Source organism: Nuphar pumila, chromosome 3, assembly GCF_984573655.1.
Source record: "Nuphar pumila chromosome 3, dmNupPumi1.hap1.1, whole genome shotgun sequence".
Taxonomy (NCBI): domain Eukaryota; kingdom Viridiplantae; phylum Streptophyta; class Magnoliopsida; order Nymphaeales; family Nymphaeaceae; genus Nuphar; species Nuphar pumila.
The window spans coordinates 43305489-43327590 of NC_143251.1; positions in this window are offsets into that span (position 1 = coordinate 43305489).

Genomic DNA, 22102 nt, shown 5'->3' on the forward strand with positions numbered 1-22102 from the left:
TCATAAAGAGAACAAAAGAAAAATCTTTCGAATCGAATTTCATTTGCTCCTTCAAATTCACTGTTTTCAAAAACCTTTCAGAACCCAATTCTGCACTATTTAAGGGCAATACAGTCATTTTACTAGTTGTGTGATTTTCGGCAGTTTTTATTATTTTTCTGCATTTTAGTGAATACATTTGTGATAGTTGAGTTAGTTAGACTTAGAATAATTGGTTGATGTAATTAAAAATGATAGTTTATTTAATTTTGATTTTTAATTATAATTTAGTTCAGTAATTCCTGGTAGAATTAGGTTTAGTACAATTTTAAGAATCATTTATCTTAATGGTGTACTAGCATTATGTTATCTTGTGTTTTATGTTAATAAAGTCTACAACAGGTCAAAAGGTGAAGTTAGAGTGATAGTGCGAATGCACATGTGGTGAAAAGGCAGAATTACCCCTGGTGATCTGAAGCGGGCTTTAGAAATCTGTTTTTAGTTAACTTTAGCTTTTAGTTCGAATTTCATTAGAATTGCGTTGTTTAATTAGTTGTAAACATTTGTCTGATTAATAAATTGAGATTTTTAGAAGTAATTGAATATTTCCTGTTCCTTGAGGATTCGGCTCGTACTTGCCACATTCGTGAAAAGTCAATTTTTATTATCTTTGGTTGATGATTTTCTAAATAATTTTATTGAAAATAATATTTTAAAAAATAGCACTTCAAAAAGTTCAACCAAATTTGCAACGGCAAATGTCAGTATAGTGGATCTCATCGGTCGGATCATATGCCCCTGCACAATGTATAAAAATAATTGATTTGTAGAACCTCATGGCGTTAGACATCACCTATACAGGAAAGGTTTTGTTATTGGTTATCAGAATTGGACGGTTCATGGTGAAGAATTTTAGAATAATTTTGACGCACGGGTGGATGTGGTACACAATAATTCATATGTAGATTTGATATTTGATGCCGCAGGCCAAAAAATGGGTCCTGCTATGGGACATAGTGATGCACCAACTGGGGTAGAGGAAGAAGCAACAAATGATGCAGCTAATAGATTTTATGACTTATTAGAGATGCTGATGAGCCACTATGGAATGGTTGCGAGAATCACACTATCTTGTCTGCAGTTCTTCAACTACTAAATTTGAAGTCAGAGTATAATTTGAGTCAATTATGTTTTGACCGTTTATGCTCTATTGTGAAAAGTATGTTTTCCAAAGATGAGAAATTGCCAAAAAATCTGTACTGTGCGAAGGTTATGGTCAATGCTCTAGGTATGGGGTATCAAAAGATAGATGCTTGTCCAAATCACTGCATGTTATATTTCAAAGATCAAGAAAATAGCAGATCATGTCCATTATGTGGACATCCTCGGTTCAAGCCAAAGACAAGGGAAAATGGTAGCATAAGGTTAAAAGAAGTGTCATATAAGTTACTCCGCTACTTCCCTCTCACCCTAGATTGCAACAACTATATATGTCTTTGAGGACAGCTAAACAAATGATATGGCATGCAAATAAAGTGCGACATGATGAAGACAAGATCACACATCCTGTTGACGCGGAAGCTTGGAGGCACTTTGATCGTACTCATCAGAACTTCGCAACGGAAGTGAGAAATGTTAGGCTAGGTTTATGTACAAATGAATTTAATCCATTTGGGGGTAGATCAACCACATACTCGTGTTGGCCAGTATTTGTCACCCCATATAACCTTCCTCCAAGTTTGTGTATGAAGCAACAAAATCTTTTCTTGTCTTTATTGATCCCTGGTCTGACTTCTTCGGGCCAAAATCTTGATGTATATTTAAGGCCATTGATTGATGAACTGAAAATACTGTGGGATGACAGTGTTCGGGTTTGGGAGTAACATGAACACCACAACAGTCGTTGCCTTCTGCAGCTATGGCTGTCGGAGTTCTCTCGCCAGCATCAACTCCCAACGTCCGATTAACCCTGCTATGTCTTGGGATGGTGTATGTCAGCGTCTTGAGGACAAAATGCAATTCTTTTTAAATGAAGTCATTCCCAACATTGTTCGTAATGAGTTGAGCAATTTTTTCAGGACAAGAAAACTTCATATGCATTTAACATGAGCTCCGGTGTGCGTTAGGTATAAAGATTCATGTCATTTGTTTCATGTCGTTAGATTTCAAGCTAGTATATGTATGATTGAATACATATATGCATGATTGCTTCATTATGAATTTTTTTAATGCCTTATAACACATATATGCATGATTGAATCACTATAAATTTTTTTGACTGCCTTCGAGCATGATACGCATGCTTGAATCACATATAAAGTTTTTTGACTGCCTTAGAAAACATATGAGCATGATTGAATCACTATATAATTTTTGACTGCTTTAAAACATGATACACATGATTGAATCACATATAAAGTTTTTTTTACTGTCTTAGAACACATATGAGCATGATTGAAGCACTATGACAGTTTTTTGACTGCCTAATAACACATATGTGCATGATATTAGCATATATGAAAGTTGTTTGACTGCCTTATAACACATATATGCATGATTGGATCAATATAAAAGTTGTTTAACAACCTTAGAACACATATATGCATGATTGAATCAATATGCAAGTTTTTTGAATACCTTAGAACACATGTATGCATGATTGAATCACTATGAAAGTTTTTTTACAACCTTACAACACATACAAACATGCTTTCATCACTATGAAAATTTTTTACTGCCTTAGAACACACATATGCATGATTGAATTACTATAATTTTTTCCTTACAACACATTTATCCATGATTGAATCAATATGCAAGTTTTTTGACTAATTTAGAACACATATGAGCATGATTGAATCACTATGAAAGTTTTTTGACAGCATTAGAACACAAATAAGCATGATTTCATCATTATGGAAGTTTTTTTATTGTCTTGTAACACATATATGCATGATTGTGATACATAACACATTTATTTGACAGCATTATAAACCATATATGCATGCGTGAATCACTGACATTCTTTAACAACCTTAGAACACATATCTGCATGATTGGATCACTATAATTTTTTTTTCAGTCTCAGAACACATATTTGAATTCTGTTAATGTCCTTCAGTTTATTGCTAGCCTATGTGTCATTCATCCATTTACTTTATTCCATTAGATTAGGTGCATTGCATATAATTTATTTCATTATATTTTGTTTATAAATACTAACATTTTGGTTCTCTTTTGTAGGATGCTGAAGATGATTAGCATAGAGGAGCTGATGGAGGCATGGAGGGAGGGACAGATCAAGAAAATGAAGAGGATGATGCCCAAAATCTTGGCGAGGATTAGATTTGTTTGTTTAATTTGTTTGACAAACTTGTAACTAATTATAACTTGGCAAGGATTGTATTTGGTTGTTAAAGTTTGTTTGTGTTAAATTTGTTTCACCTGTATATATATTTTTTATGTGTACTTTTTTTTATAAGAAGGTTATATGAATTGTATAACGATAAATTTTTCTCGAGTTTCAAAATATTTCAATTTTTTTTATTTTTTATTTTAAATTTTTATTAAACATTAGTGACAGATAATATCCGTCACTAATCCATCACCATTTGAAAACAGTCATCGGTTTGCGATGAAATTCAAACTATCGTGAATGGCCGTTGCCAAATTGGCAACGAACATTAGCGATAGACACGTGTCCCTCGTTAAATGGTAGCGATGGATTTGTGTTGGATTAAATTCCGTCGCATAACTAAATCAGTCTCTAATTAGCGACAAACATTATCCATTGCTAATTAGTGATGGATTGGTGACAGATAAATTATGCCGCAGTTTAGTGACTAGGGTTATGTGATGGATGCTATCTGTCGCTAATCCATCACAAAATCCGTCGCTAACTTATTTAGCGATAGAGTAGCGACGACTTAGCAACAGATAGTATCTGTCGCCAATACAAAAATTTCTTTTAGTGTTGTTAGAAAAAATAGTGTGGGCCTACATATGCTTAATCACACATTATAGGCTCTCTAAGGTTAAGGCCCGTATTATGTGATCTCATACGGTTGGGCCATGTGATATCTCATATGGTATGATTTTATTATGTGTAGAGACCTCATGTGCCTTTATCTATCAATTTCTAATTTTATGATGAACTAAATTGAAAATAGACCCTAAGGTGGTTACAATTAGGTTATGGTCTCCAAACCATACGTAGTGGCTATTCTTTGAGGCTTCCCATCATCATCAAGAGAAAACAGTCCCTCTCATAAGGTTTGGAGAAAGGCAAAGCCACGTATAGAGGTTCTGGAAGATCGTACCCGTCACAGATCTATCAGAGCACCAATGGATTCAGGTACGCTTTTGCATCAAGATTTGGTTTATGTTATTGTCCATGATTTAGCACAAACAAGTTTACAATCTATTTATTTTTTTTGATGGATTCAAAATCCAACAATTAGTATCAAAGCACCTTGTTCCTGTTAAATCGTTGAAAAAATATGATTTGCCATTGTATATTTTGTTTTGAGGGTCGTCGAGATCTCATCAGGCTTGTTTTTCTCTTTCGATCGCTGACATGAGGGGTCGTTAAATAAAAAAATTTATTTTACCCCATAGCCGACGATGTCGTTTAAGGTTTTTGTCAGGATCGACGATCCGCTGCAGGGGTGGTGGGCCCCTTCGGTTACTGCAGGCCACCGATGTTTTTTTTTTTTATCAGGCGTCGTTTGGTGCTTGCATAATTTTTGTGGGAAGGGGAGGACCAGACGGTCGTCCGATCACTCACCGGTTAAGGTGAGGGACCAGATCCTCCTTCCCCTTTCTTGTTTTACTGATCGGTGGCTGAGCGCAGGCGGAGGAGGGTCGAACAGCCTCCTCACGTCATTCGACTGTGCACTGGAAGGAAGGAAGGGTTGTTTGGCCCTCCCCTCTCTTGGTTCACCAGACAAGAGACCACCGGACAGAAGAGAGGGCTGATCGCTGGACGGTGGATGATGGTTCTTGCTTGTTCAGAATGCTGAATGAGTGCTCACCTCTTCAGATCGTCAGATGACGGAGGTGGACACCCATTCAGACTGAGTGCTTATGGGTTCGACGACAACCTAGGGTTGTTTTTGGCCATCATCGAATGCTTAGGGTCGAAGACATTCAGGGTCGGCCGGATTCGGCCATCATCGGACTCGTCGAAGTCGATGGCACTCAAGGCAAGATTTGGCCATCACCGAACTCATTGAGGTCGACGACATTGAGGGCTGAATTCGGCCATCATCAAACTCATCGAGGTCAACAATTCAGGGTCAAATTTGGTTATCGTCGGACTCATCGAGGTCAACAACATTTAGGGCCGGGTTCGACCATCGCCGGATGCCTCAAGGCCGACGAAAGCCAGCACCCTGTTTAGGCTTGCCCTATGACAATCAAGGTTGGTTCGACCTTCAACTGATTTGGTGACTCGGGGCGGTTCGGCCTTCAACCGCTATGTCGTCTTGGGGTCGGTTTGGCCCTCAGGCGATGTATCGACCCGAGGCTGTTTTGAGCTTCAATCGATCGAGCCGAGGCCAGTTCAAGTTTTTAGCTGTCAGGGCCAGGCCATGTATGACCTCCAGGGCTGACCCAGTTCGGTTCCCATTAGGTTAAGGTGACTGAACCAGCTTGGGATGGGCCAGACCTGTGTCGGGTCAGGCTTAATCTGACCCGCAGGTCATGCCTGGTCTGATTTGAACCATTGGCCTTGACTATGTACCAGCTGTGGTGTTGGGGTCTGACCCATGATGGGTCAGGCCTTTTTTGACCCGCTGATTAGTCCGGCTCAATCCCATGGGCCAGACACTTGCAATTGCCTCGTAATAATAATAAAAAATTTTATAAGGATTTTATTATTATATTGAGGGGCATTATGTATGCATTATGAGTCTCTTTAGAAGGTCGTCTTTGGTTACTTTACGACCCTATACAGATTATAGTTATATATTTTTTGTTCATATGCATGTATTGACGTATTTGAACTATGATATTCTTTTTAGAATAAGGGTCTGATATTCTAAAATGAGTTGATTGAAATAACATGCTACCAAAGTAACCTCTTTTGTGTAGATTGACTTGTTTGGAATATTGCGATGTTTATATATTTAGGTTTCATGCGAATAGTGATCGGCCCAAAGGAAGATTACTATTTGGCCAAACCCAAGCATATATTTTTTCAGTAATGAATATGGGATGATTGTACGGTTTTCCATGTGAATAACGAGTCAGTCTAAAGAAAGACTCGTTGTTTGACAAGATTAATTGTCCATGCTTAATTACTGTGATAAGAGTACCACTTACAAGTTGACATTTCTGTCCAAAAACTGAATGTCAATGTTGTACTGAGTATATTATTATGAGGTTCACCACAATTTAAATATGCTATTTTATTTTAAAATACATGTGAATATGTATGTTAATTGTGAGCCTATTTTGTTCTTGATTCAATTAATACTTTTGCTTGTACAATATCTACAAATATAAATTCGATCCCTGTTTTGAATAGTTCTAACTTCAAAAACTGAAAAGAAAACGTTATGATTGTTTTCGAATGTATGGATTTGGATCTTGCACTTTGAGAGGATCAACCACATGCTCTTACAGATAGGAGTTCCGCTGAGGATGAAAGAAACTCTTAGCAATGAGATCAATCAAATCGCATGAGTCTTATGATCATGAAATATGCAATTCTGAAATCCTTCAGGGGCACTATGTTTGAAGAGGTTAATGCCAAGAGGTTCTTTAAGGAAATCTAAAAGCGTTTTGCTAAAAACAAAAAAGGCTAAGACAAGCACCCTTCTTTCGAGTCTTGTTTTAATGAAGTATAAAGGTAAATGAAACATTAGGGAGTACATTATGTAAATGTTCCATCTTGCTTTAAAACTAAAGACACTAAAGTTAGAGTTGTTTGAGGACTTACTCGTGCACTTGGTTTTGATATTTGTTCCTGCACAATATAGTCAGTTATAACTTTCAGAAGGATAAATGAACTCTTAACGAGCTCATTTCTCACTATGTGCATGAAAAACAAAGGATGAAGCATGAAAAGACAGAAAGTGCTCACTTAGCAGTAGCCTCTAAAGACAAATTTAAGAAAAAGAAAAGGAATAAAGAAGCTACAGTAGACCCTCAATCGCATATGAAACAGAAGAGACATCAGGATCCAAAGTCCAGTTATTTCTTTTGCAAAGAGGAGAGTCATATGAAGAAGGACAATACACAATATCATGCTTGGCGTGAAAAGAAAGGTGCACTCCTTACTTTGGTTTGTTCTGAGGCTAATTTAACTTTTGTATCCAAATATATTTTGTAGATGGATTCTGGTGCTACCACTCACAAAAGTGTGTCTATGTAGGGTTGCCTAAGTTGACGAACGCCAATTGATGCTGAAAGATTTATCTATGTAGGCGACGACAAATCAGTTAAAGTTGAGGCAATAAGGATATTTAGGTTACTATTAAAGATTAATAGTTATTTAGATTTGAAAGAAACATATATTGTACCGTCTTTTAGACAAAATTTGGTTTTTATTTTCAATTTAAACAAATATGGTTATTCTTGTTTATTCAAAAATAGTGAATTTAAATTATTTATTGATTTAAATCTTATTGGCACTGATTCTTTATCTGTGGTTGATAACCTATATTTGCTTAATACTGTTGCCTCATATAATGAAACTTTGCATTCAAGTTCTCATGGTATAAAACAAAAATTAACAAATGTGAATTCTGCTTTATTATGGTACAACCGCTTAGGTCATATTTCTAAACAAAAAATTGAAAAGCTTATGACAAGTAAAATTCTTGATTCCCTCGATTTCACTAACTTTCAGGTTTGTGTTGAGTGTATAGAAGGGAAACAAACGAACATAAGAAAATTAGGTGGCGAAAGAAGAACAAATGTCTTGGAACTAATTCATACAGATATTTATTTATCATTTTCTATGGCTTTTTGGAATGATCAACAATATTTTATTACGTTCATCGAAAACCATTATCGTTATGGATACCTATATTTAATTTATGAAAAGTCTTAGTCCCTGGATATGTTCAAATCATTTAAGGTTGAAGTTGAAAACTAACTTGACAAAAGAATTAAGGTTGTCAGATCTGACCATGGTGGTGAATACTATGGTAGATATGATGGATCAGGTAAACAACGTCCAAAGACCTTTGCTAAATTTCTAGAGGAATGTGAGAATGTCCCTCAGTATACCATGTCAGTCACTTCTAGCATAAATAGTGTTCCTAAGAGAGGAAACATGACCCTAAAGGATATGGTAAGGAGTATGATTTCTCATTCTACCTTACCAGAGTCCTTCTTGAAAGAGGCAATAAAGATTGCAGCTTATGTATTGAGCATGGTACCATCTAAAACAGTAACCAAGACCCCACATGAAATGTGAACATGTAAAAAGCTTAGTATGAAGCATTTTCATATTTAAGGATGTCCAGTTGAGGCTAAGCCCTACAAACCACATAAAAAGAAACTGGATTCAAGAACGGTTAGCTGCTATTTTGTTGGGTATTCTAAAAGATCTAGGGACTATAAGTTTTATGATCCTGTGAATAAGTCCTTTTTTGAGACAAAAAACACTTATTTTTTGAGGATGCTGAGTTTAGGGAAGTGATAAGGTAAAAGACATTTCTTTTGAAGAAGAGTCTGTTTATCTTCCTAAATTGTTGTTGACAATTATCAGATTTCTTTTTCTGACATTGTCCTAACAAATTCAAATCAAAATAGTGTTTTAGATCTTCCTATCAAAAATCAAGTTTTTCCGCCTATAGTACAAACTCAACACTCTCAAGAAACACCTCAAGTAACTCAAGAACAAGTGTCATTAAGAAAATTCACTAGAGAGGAGAAGAACAATTCCAAATGATTATATTGTTTTTCTCCAAGAACATGAGGGTGATATTGGCTTAAGGTAAGATGATCTAATCAACTTTCATCAAGTTATACATAGTTCTAACTCTCAAAAGTGGATTATGTAATGCATAAGGACATTAAATCTATGAAAGACAATAATGTATGAGATCTTGTCCCATTAGCTGAAGGTGTGAAACCCATTGGTAGCAAATAAATATTTAAAACCAAGAGGGATTCAATGGGTAATGTGGAAAGATATAAGGCATGTCTTGTTGCAAAAGCGTTTACTCAAAGGGTAGGGATTAACTACACAAAGACTTTCTCTCTAGTTTCTACAAAAGACACTTTTAGAATTATGATGACACTTGTGGCTCATTATGATTTGGAGCTACATCAGATGGATGTAAAGACTGCATTCCTTAATAGTGACATTGATGAGATAATATATATGGTGCAACCAGAATATTTTATCTCAGGCGATGCAAAGAAAAAGGTTGCAAATTAAAGAAATTCATCTATGGACATAAGCAGGCTTCCTGTCAATGATATCATAAATTTCATCAAGTTGTCCTCTCATTTGATTTTGAGATGAGCGTGGTTGATGAATGCATACACCATAAGTTCGGTGACGGTAAATTTATTTCCTGGTTTTATATGTGAATGACATATTACTTGCCAGTAATGATATAGGTATACTGCACAAAACCAAGCGATTTTTGACAAAAAAATTTGATATGAAAGATCTTGGTGATGCCACTTTTGTATTAAATATCCAGATATATCGAGACCGTTCTCGGGGTATTCTAGGATTATCACAAAAAAACTATATCGAAATGATTTTGGATAGATATGGCATGAAGGATTATAAACCATGTGATATTGCTAAGGGAGACAGGTTTAGTCTCGTTCAGTGCCCTAAACACTAGTTTAAAGTTAATGATATGGAACATATTCCCTATACATCTGTTGTGGGGAGTCTTATGTATGCTCAAGTGTGTACATGTCTGGATATAACATACATTGTTGGGTTGTTAGGCAAATATTTTAGTAACCCAGGGATAGATCATTGGAAAGCAGTCAAACGGGTTATGCAATACTTGCAAAGAACAAAATGTTACATGCTCACATACAGGAAGTAAGATCAGTTGGAGATCATTGGGTACTATGATTCTGACTTTGCTGGATGCCAAGACAGTTACAGATCCACATCAGGTTACATTTTTCTGTTGGCCGGGAGAGTTATTTCTTGTAAGAGTGCCAAGCAGACGCTCATTGCTTCTTATACTATGACAGCAAAGTTCACTGAGTTGTGGATTTTGGACAATATTGAAAGACCGCTAAAGTTATTTTGTGACAATAATTTAATAGTGCTATATTCTAACAACAAAAGGAGCTCATCAAAGTTAAAGTATATTGACATCAAGTTCCTTGTTGTTAAAGAAAGATTGCAGAATATTCAAATATCTATAAAACATATTAGCACAAACTCCATGAATGCAGATCTGCTTAGCAAAGGTTTGCCACCTAAGGTCTTTCACGAGCATGTTGCTTGAATGAGTGTTTTATCATTTTATGATATACTGGTTTAGTGAGAGTTTGTATTTGGACGTTCTATGATATAATAAAGTTTCTTTTACCACTTCAGTATAAAGTTTATGTTTTGGTTTCATTTTGTACTCATTTGTTCTGATCTCACTAAAGATTAAGGTAGGACAAGTTGGAAATAGGCATGTTTGGATCACATTACATGTAATTTTTATGCTTCACATCCATACTTAATCTATGTCATTTGGTTATGTTAATATACGTGATCATTGATGGGTCTAATTATGATATTTGTAATGAAGATCGATTTGGTTCTATGTTGACATGATCAATGAACCAGATTGTTAGAGATATTGTTTGATAAAATAGTGTTTTTGAGCTCATAAGGTTATAATGCATGATTATAAAGTGACATATGTGGCCCAAGTGGGAGATTGTTAGAAAAAATTGTGTGGGCCTACATATGCTTAATTACACATCATAGGTTGTCTAAGAAGGCCTGTATTATGTGATCTCATACGGTTGAGCCATGTGATATCTCATATGATATAGTCTTATTATATGCAAAGACATCATGTACCCTTATTTGTCAATTTTTATTTTTATGATGGGCTAAATTGAAAATAGACCCTAAGATGGTTACAATTAGGTTATGGTCCCCAAACTATATATAGTGGCTATTCTTTAAGACTCCCCATCATCATCAAGAGAAAACAATCCCTTTTTCATAAAGTTCAGAAAAAGGTAAAGCCATGTATAGAGGTTCTGAAAGATCATACCTGTCTAAGATCTACTGGCGCACCATTGGATTCAGCTATGCTTCTGCATCAAGATTTGGTTTTTGGTCTTTTCGATGATTTAGCACAAACAAATTTACGATCTATTTAGTTTTTTTGGTGGATTCAAAATCCAACATGCATTACTCTTCATGAAGGGAATCATGAGCAAAATTAAAATCCTTATATCTATGATGAAAGCATTTGAACCTAGCCGAGAATGTCATAGGTTCAAGAATAAGCATAATATCTGGTCGATATGAATGAATAGCATCACCCAACTCCCTAAGAGTGGGCTCATTTAAGTGAATGGGGGTTAACTGAGCCAGCTTTAGAGCCACCATCCTTCGAAGGAACCTTTAAACAAAGCATCATAGTGCATGATTCCCGCGTGGTTGTCTCATGTCCACTTTCTTTATGTTGTCCACTTCGGGAGGGGAAATCAATTGCATGGCCTTTGGACCAGCAGATATAACTGCAGGTGATTTCTCTAAAGGGGTGTGTGTCTACTGAGAAGAATAACCATCTCCTCAACCACCGAGTCAGCAACCATCTCCTCAATCATAGACTCACCAGCCAACAGAGGCTCTTTTTTTTGGGAAACTAGGTCGGTTGCCTCTACTGAACTAGCAACCCCATCTACCGTGACTAAGTTGGGATAAAAAAACTACAGCCCACATAGGAACCTTCAGTCCACTATCATTATCCCGAAGAGGCTAGTCCTTAGGTTCACAACCAATCACAACATCCTCCACAACCTCTTCCAAAACCACAAAAGAGTTGCGGTTCTCCTTCACCACTTTTGGCACCCAAACCTTTGAACTCTTTTTCCTTGTGTCTTCTTCTTGTCAACTGCTTGAAAAACTCAATTTAGACACTTGATTTCCTTTTGGCTTAGACCGAGGACAACGGTCCATGGCACGAGCGAGACAGAGAAACACCATAGACCTTCATAGACGCTTCATATTCAAAACTCAAATCTCCATAAAAAGAATCACCCAAGGTGATTGGGAGCCTAGAATACCAGAGTTTATTTAGGCTTTGATAAGAATACCAGCAAAGTGGAAGCGAGCTTGAGAGTTTGTACTCTCATCAATAGCGATTTTTTTGTGTCCAATGCTTCAACAATCAAGAAGAAAACATCGCTGCACCAAACTACAGGTGGTAATTCATGCACAAAGACCCATAGAGGTAGAGACTGAATCCCATAAAACTTCTATATTCTCGAACTGTCCCATCTCTCCATCAGAAAAGTCTTCCTCGCTACCGTCCAAACCCCACTATGCATCACTAGCAGCAAGTCCTCTTGAAGCGAACCAAAAAGTTGCTCTTCAACTATGACAAAAAAATCAGTTTTGTTTTGAGATTCCATCATTTGTACAACTCAGCCACATAATATTTTTGCTCCATCGATCAATAGTCCCACTTACACACCAGAGAATACGAAAACTTCATCTTTTCATCATAAAATAGCTAAGGAATATGAATGGATTATTGGCATTCAATCAAAACAGAACAGGAATGTGAAACAAGAATACATATTGGTAGACACCATGGATGATACGATGTGCAGATGCTCAGCGTGCTCCTCGGCCTATTGATGCCCACGATGAGCCCAAGCCATTATGTCGAAGGTGACCAGGACCCTGAACCCAAAATGAGAAAGAAGATGACACCCCTTGGTTGTACTCATCATGCAACCAGGCCCCTTCTTATAGGCTTATAAGAAAAGCCTGCAGTGGGAGGAGTGAGTGAATACTACTACTGGTAGTTACTCTGCATGGGCAGTAGCAATAATTGCCCTGTAACTCCTATGAGTCATGCTCCACCCCATGATGTACTCATGTCAAACTAGGTCACATCAGGTTGAATCCGATCCATATTCCAACATTCTCTTACTTGACCCATTGACATATAAAAACACTTCATCAAGGTTTTACTGTTATCTTAATTCAATTTTCATGTGGGTTCACATGCTATCTTGTATCACAAGAATGAATCATATGAATCATGGAGATGAACACTTCTTTATGAAATGTCATATTTCTATGCACTACAATATAATTTATTTTCAATGTTTTAGTATGTTAAAATTATCTTTATGAATAGGTTGGTCTTTAACCAATTCTATTGGTCTTTTAATATTATTATTTTTTTATTCTCTCTAACCAAATGAGAGGTCTTTTATACAGAATCAACAATACACAAAATCATAGAAAATCAATTTAGCTTCACAAATGTGATTACATATAACCATAATGTATTGTCATACATAAGAAGAAATCAAACAGACCCATCCCCTTTACACGTTGGGAATATAATCCCGGTGCTAGCCTTTTAGTAAGGAAATCCGCAATCGTTTCCTTTGTACTGATTCCATCAATACATTCTAAATGATTCTCAGTCATTTCTTTAACAACAAAGTGCTTTAACTCCATGTGTTGGCACAAGGTTGAGCTCTTGTTGTTATTCAAGAAGGACATGACAGCTTCATTATCACATAAGATCTTTAGTGACCTCCCAATAAAGTCTACTATACTAAGATCCATAATGAAGCTTCTAATCTATATGGCTTGAGATAAAATCTCGTATAAAATCAATAATTTCTACCTCAATGGATTTAAAAAATTTCTTAATTGTTCTGCAGTGAGTGATGATACCTCGAATATTCTCAGCCACTCAAGATTGAAAAAGCAATGGGCTAAGATTATTCGAACACTTCTACTTCTCATAGATATCCTTTTAAGCGCTTTCACTTCTCATATACAGCCTTCAGAATGACTGTTCTATTCTTCGTATGGGTGAGAGATTAATTGCTCTATATGAGATTTATACTGAAAAGGTAAATGTGAGACCCTTTATTATTCACTTTTTTTTAGACAAGCATAATTAAGCCATTATCGCTCCACTTTGGTAGAAACAATAATACTTATAGTTGTTTTGTCTTCTCAATTCACAAGAAATTGACTTCAATTGGTGAAACTAGCGGAGCATGTAACCAGAGGCAATTCAATATTGTACTTTTGGGTACGAACATGCTTCATGGGCTCATATACACATCTACTATTACACCCTTCATAAATTTAGAACACAATGACCTACCTTTGGGTAGAATCATTGTTTCATAAAGTCACATACAATCATATTACACAATCTTAATACGGTCCAAAGAATCCTCAATCAACACAACCCAGATCACTTTGGTGATTGCATGAGTCAGTCAATCAAGATCTTTTACCAAAAACATATTTATATTATGGAGCATGTCTATGCATACACAATAATGCATCTATATTCATGACGAAACATGTATTATATCATCAAAACATACAATTCATGCATCAACTTATATGCACAAATAAATTTTGATAAAAACATATCACAAATGTCATGAATTTAGTGATAATTCATGCTTAAATATCATGTATAACTTAAATAACATCAAATGCATCTAAAAAGTCATGCTTTCATAATAATAAACACTTATAAGGCATGAAAAAATAGCAAATCATGTTCTTTTGGGTAAAACCCAGGGTCCCTATGATGGAATCGATCTCAAACTCCTCTGAACCGGTCTGAAACGACCCTAAACCGGTCAACTAAGAGTCTGAACTAGTCTTAAAACTTACGAACCATTCTAAAACATGAATAAAAGCTCATAAAACCCTATAACCAAATGAGAAAATCTTTGTTCTTTTATTGCTTCATGAAAAGGGTCTCTACATCCTTGAACTGATGAAAAACTTATAGGAACTTATCACAAATAGCTCAGAACCGATCCCAGAATGCACCATATCGGTCACAGAACTGGTTCAGGTGTAAATAGTAAAAAGACCTCTTTTCAGATCTGATCCGATTCAATATAGATCCAGATCCAATCCTAATAGATCTCAGGTTGGATCCCTCAGTATGAATATAATCAAGATCCATACCCATAATCACCGGGTCTCAAGTTGGATCCAATGATCTAGAACCGATCCAGATCCATGATTCTATCCAAATACAATATGGATCTCAACTCGGTCTATCCAGATCAGACCTAGACCCGAAACCCAAATGGGTCTGGGTCTGTTTCAAGGGTTCGGGTCTAACCCAAATCCACAACCGATCCAGACCCAGATCCAATCTAAACATGACCCACGTCAGATTCAGTCGAAACATGACTAAGTTCTAATCTAAGAAGTTGACCCAATCCATACCCTTAAATGGGTTAGCCGAATTTAGCTGTCGGTCTAGAGGTGGGCCTGATTCGTAATGGATCCAGATTCTAGGTCTGGCAAAACCAGATCAGATGCAGACCTGAAACCCAAATGGGTGTAGGTCCGATCTAGGCAGTGGATACAGACCCGATCCACTAGGTCCTGAGAATTCGGGTCAGGATCAAGCCTCCGGACTCAGATTCGATACATGATCCACACGGATCGGGCTCGTATCAAGCCACCCGCCAGATATAGATTCAATACCCGCTCCATATGGATCGAGTCACTCATCAGGTCAGATTCACGTCCAACTCGACCCGCTCAGAAAAGTGAACCCGATAAACCAAATGCTTCCAGACTGCAAAGCCCCAAACGACCCACGTCATCCCACAGCGACCAACGGTCACCACCGACATTGGTGACCGATCGACGAAAGTCACGTCCTGGTGGATCGGGTCACAGAACCGGTTCAGGTGTAAATAGTAAAAAGACCTCTTTTCAGATCTGATCTGATTCAATAAAGATCCAGATCCAATCCCAATAGATCTCAGGTTGGATCCCCCAGTCTGAATCTAATCAAGATCCATACCCATAATCATCGGGTCTCAAGTTGGATCTAATGATCCAAAACCGATCCAGATCCATGATTCTGTCCAAATACAATCTGGATCTCAACTCGGTCTATCCGGATCTGACCCAAACCCGAAACCCAAATGGGTCTGGGTTTGTTCCAAGGGTTCGGGTCTAACCCAAATCCACAACCGACCCAGACCCAGATCCAATCTAAACATGACCCACGTCAGATTCAGTCGAAACATGACTAAGTTCTAATCTAAGAAGTTGACCCAATCCATACCCTTAAATGGGTTAGCCGAATTTAGCTGTCGGTCTAGAGGTGGACCTGATTCGTAATGGATCCATATCCTAGGTCTGGCAAAACCAGATCAGATGCAGACCCGAAACCCAAATGGGTTTGGGTCCGATCCAGGCAGTGGATACAGACCCGATCCACCAGGTCCTGAGAATTCGGGTCAGGATCAAGCCTTCGGACTCAGATTCGATACATGATCCACACGGATCGGGCTCGTATCGAGCCACCCGCTAGATATAGATTCAATACCCGCTCCATATGGATCGAGTCACTCATCAGGTTAGATTCACGTCCAACTCGACCCGCTCAGAAAAGTGAACCCGATAAACCAAATGCTTTCAGACTGCAAATCCCCAAACGACCCACGTCATCCCACAGCGACCAACGGTCACCACCGACATTGGTGACTGGTCGACGAAAGTCACGTCCCCCCCCCCCCCCCCCCACACACACACACCACCCCACCCCTGACGACAACGAAAGGTAAGGGTTGATATATATATATATATATATATATATATATATATATATATATATATATATATATATATATATATATAGGTGTCACCGAGGTGGTCGTCAATGGTTTCGCCAACGATGGTGACCACCTCCCCTCCTCAACGCAATAACCCTCCGCTAGCAGACACTGGTGAAGGTAAGGACAAGGGGGTATTTTATTTGTTTGTTTGCAGGCAACCACCATTAGCCGCCGGCTGCCGAATGCTGCCCGAACGTGGGATCCGCCACTCACTAACATCGGGAAGATTAGGGCGTGGTGCGCTGACAAGAGGATCATAAGGGAATGGCTTTAGATCCATCGGGTCATCATCTCCACTTTCCTTGGGTGCCTCCAGATGGTCGCGCTCTGTGCCATCGACCACAAACCGACGTCATCACCAGCCAGAATGTCATCATTGATCCTCAGCGTGCGGACCATCACGAGGTGGATGGACGAAATGAGCCGCTGGACCTGCAGATCTTATAGATCGCAAGGCAGGCGTGGGTCGCCATGCTGTCCTGCTCACGTACCCAGCAGGCTCGTGTTCGCCACCTGCGACTCTACCACTGTCGATGTCGTGTGCGTGACCATCGCCATCCCACAATGATACCAACTTCGTCAGTAACCACATAAATGGGGGTGCACAACTGCTGCCACGCGGCCGCCTATCCTGTATGCCGCCGGCAAGAGAGGCTTAATGCCAGCGTCTATATGCAGAAACGGGAACCTACCGATGTCCCACTGTCAGTGGCATCATGGTCTCCCTGTTTTTGTCGAACTGTCATGTTCTCCATGCCGGTGGCCCCCCAAACGTCGACAAAAGAAACCAACAGCAAGTTGGTTGCAGCCCGAAGCAAGGGAAAAAACAAAATTCTGACGAGTGCTGTAAGAACATCGGCACACCCATACGCCCAACGAAAGCATAACCCAATGAAAGTGTTCCATCAAAACAGAACCAAAATATAAGACAAGAATACATACCATGGATGATACAATGTGCAGGCTTTTGGCGTGCTCCTTATCGATACCTACGATGAGCCCAGGCCGTTATGTCGATGGTGAGCAGGACCCTAAACCCAAAATAAGGAAGAAAAAGACATAGGCTTCTAATAAAGTCCCACAGGAGGAGTAGGTGGATACCACTACTGGTGGTTACTTTGCATGGGTAGTTGCAATAATTGCTTTGTAACTTTCATAAGTTATGCTCCACTCTATGATGTACCCATCTCAAATCGGGTCACATCTGGTTGAATCTGATCAATATTTCAACATGAATTTTTTACCATCCTCTTCCAATGGTAGAGGCAGATTTTGATTCAGTTGTGGGGCATTACACCCGATAATCTAAGCTCAAGAACGGTGCAATCTTGGCTAGCCCCCATCAACACAATCCTGTTCCTTGACTGCCGAGATCATTGCCAAGAACCTCTGCACCATATCAAGGATCATCCCCATCAAGAGACCCTGCAACAAGGGATTGACCTTCCACACAGTTGATACCACGATCTTGATGGTTGATCCTATGTCCAACATCAACATTGTCACCAATGCACAATGAGAATTTGGCCTCATGATAATGGCTGCTATGACCTACAACGTCTGGTCACTCGGCCCAACCCTGCAGTCTTTTTGTCTAGACGTCAACATGTGCAACAGCTTGTAACCTACATACGTCCAACACCACACGTTGAAGAACCTCCATGTCCAGCCAACACAAGAACCTGTTGAGCATCAAAAGAAGTTGTGATCTCTGATGAATAGCCTCCTCCACTATAGGGAGAGTGGAAGGAGTGGCCAACTCAGGAAACAGATCAGGTCATGCTGAACATGAGCGTTTTTGCTCATGCCGACATCATGGCCGTCTGTTTGCATTTTGAATGAATGCCACGTGGTTTTGTTGACTTTTGAGCTTTTTAAAATGCAAATCGGATGGCCACGATGTTGGCATGAGCAAAAACGCTCATGTTCAGCATGACCTGATCTGCTTCCGCTGCCTCGACCTCTGGTGATGTCCCTCAACCACAACCAGAAAACCCTAGCTGTAGGAATGAACTCCAGCACTAGATCAATCTAAATTCTTGTTGAAACACTCATTTGATCCAAACAAGATTTTGGTCAAGCTAGACCTACTGTAACATTACCATCCCCAGTAGGACCTTGACCTATTTTAGCCAACCTATTGAGAGTCTGAGGTTCGTTGTCCATGATACTATATCATTTTTATGAGAGGATCTGATTTTAAAACATTTTCAAACATTATATGAGCTTATTCGGGATATCATTTTACCCAAAATGCTTTTTAGGTAGATCTTTTCAAAGGCAAGGAGCTTTGGGTCTTTTCAAATTAAAATTTTTGGTTTAATTGTATTTTGAGCCATGAAATAATATCGTTAATGAATAGAAGGTTTAGCTTTCAAACAAGACAAAAATCAAGTCATTCCAATAAAAAATAACTTGTGGTCCAAAAACGTGTTTGAAAGTATAAGGCCCATTGTGAGGGTATTTTATATCTTCAAAATAATTGAATTTGGTTTTACACTTAAAAGATCAAATGTAGAAGAAGATGTTAGCTTTCCAACCGACTAAACAGTGTGTCAAATGAATACTTTAATAGAGACAAATAAAAAAAATACAAAAATACATCGAGCTTGTCCCATGGTAGAAGGCCAAGCAAGAGCCTCACGCGTGGTACTCTATAGCTTTTGTCATGACACTCTTTAGGGCCAACCTATAAAAAGGCTACCCCATGCTCACTTTTGGGATTTCTCTCCTCTCTAGCAAACGTGAAGTCTTCTTTCTCTCATTCGTTGTCCAAATAACCTAGAACTCTAGTTTGCTCCTCTCAAAACCCTAGGACTTTAGTTTACTTCTTTTAAAACAATAGTTTGTCTAGTTAAAATCACACATTATCTAGATATTGGTCTCGAAACCCACATTATCTTATTATCTCTAGATATTAGGCCTAACACCTTTCCATCTTAGGTTGTAAGCATTCAAACCTTAGAAAAACCAAAGTGGGAAGAAAGTGGATGCTCTCAATTCTCCACCCAAGGCACACTCTCAAGTGAAGAATCTCACATAAGCTTTAATATGTGAAAAAAATAAGCAAATGGGAGTATTTATAGGCTTCACGCCACTCAAAACTCAGCCAGGGTTGGCGCCAATAGGTCTCACTGGCACTAACCCAGGTTGGTGCCAGTTAAAGCCATTGGAGCTAGCCTGGGTAGGCACCATTGGGTAACACAGGCCCTAACCCAGGTTGACTGGGCAGGGTTTGGATCGGGTTTGATTTGGATCCAATTTATACCCAAAAGGGTTGTTGCTAGTGGTACCACCGGCACTGACCTAGGTCAGTAGATGGGTCCAAGTCTCTAAAAGCAAAAAGAACTCATCAACATGAGCTAGGTTAATTGCAACTTTCGTAGCAAAAATTCATAAAAAGATCTAAAGTATATAGTGCAATACCACCCATTCTCATTCATGAAGGAGCTTTGTTTGGATCCAGAATGAGTCCAAGCAAGATGACATTATAAGGTACTCATGGGTTCTTGTATCTAACATGGATCCAAGCAATTCATTATGTTCAGATCCAAAATGAAGCATTGTCCTTTGTGTTTTGAGTCCAGATGTGGACCCAAATATAGTGTTGATTTGGATCCTTTGAGTTTATAATCTTGCGTTACATGCATTTAAGGTCTATGTCATAAATGTATGCACAAGTGGACACATAAAGTTATGCATATATGTCTAGCATATGCACATGCATCTTCTAGACATTCATTCATGCACGATGCCCATGCAATCACATTGCATACATCTTGGCATTTTTACATGCATCTCCATGCAATTTTTCATTATTTTGCTAACATTTATGTTTTACAACAAACTTAACTGTCCCATTAGGCAAACCTAAACATTCCTATTCTAAGATTATTCTGATAGATAGTTAGACATTAGGTTTGTAGGTTGTCTTACAAACTGATGGAGCAGTCCAACAACCAATTGATGAGCACATAAATGTCGTCATTTCCAAGTGAGTATATGATTATAATCATTTTGGTCAAAAACATCAGCTCTTTCAAAGATCGGTCTCCTGAGTCATCTTTTTCCAAAAATGAGTTTTTTCTATTATTATCAATTGTCTCTTCTATGTAGTCTTATGTAGCAAGGTGCTTGTTTCGTCCCCTACCAACAGTACTTGACAAAGACCCCTGCAGAGTTGAAGGAGCCATCATGTAGTCTTTGACCCAAGGTTATTCAGCCAAGACCTCTTTCCTCGCATGAAAGAACGTCATAGAGAGACCCTCGTGTTAAGCTTTGTATATGCCTTAAGCTATAGCTTTGCACATCGGTCTTTGTTTTGGTTTAAAATGCCTTTTTGAAATGGATTTGATTTTTGAGACAATCTTGTCTTTCCTCAAAATCGGTGTACAACTTCTTTGTTACCAACCGAGCTTCACACAATAGACAACAAAGAGTGGCATTTATAGACATTCCAATTTTGACCCGTTTGGATATTCGGTAAATTGATTTTTTTTAGAAGAGTCATTTAAGGTCCGAAATATGGCATAATTGACTTGCGACATTATTTTGTCTAACAAGACATTTTTTACTTTTCCTCCCAAAAGGTCAAACATCCTAAAGTGTCTTATCTTCCAAAAAACACAAATTTGTAACGAATTAGATGACAAAATAGTCAACTTTGTTTAAGATGGACCTAAATTTTCAATTGGGACGTACTTAGAACTCGTCTTAGACCAGTTAAATTATATTTTTGGGTCTTGAGCTTAAAATAAAAGTTGAAGACAAATTAGTTATCTTTCAAAAAAAAAAAAAACTCACATTAAAATAAGTTATATTTTAGAAGTTATGATGAAAATAATCAGAGTTGTCCACGATTTTCTATTTTGGGCCTGTTTTGCCTAAAAAATATGCCTTGACCTAACAAACTTACCTAAATCATGGATTCTTGTGATTAGGCTTTCCAAAACCTAAGGATAAACTTTGTAATCTTGCCAAGACCCTTTTTCTTCCTCCTGAAGCAAACTCCTTAGGATAAGTCATCAATCCCATCCAATCAGAGCCTGCCATCTCAAACTCGTAACCAATTGAAATCAGGCTATTGTATAGTAGGGAGATCTGGACACCTGGATCTAGTATCCATCAATTAAAGTCTGAAATTCATCAGAAAACCTATAAATAGGGGTCTTTTTCTCCTTTTCAGCATCTAGCACTTAGAGTCTGGAGCTCATCTATAAGAGTATTGTTGTGAGAGATCATCCTAGCCTTGTGCCCTCACTCTAGTGAGCTCTCTATCTACCCCCTAGGTCTAGATCTATTG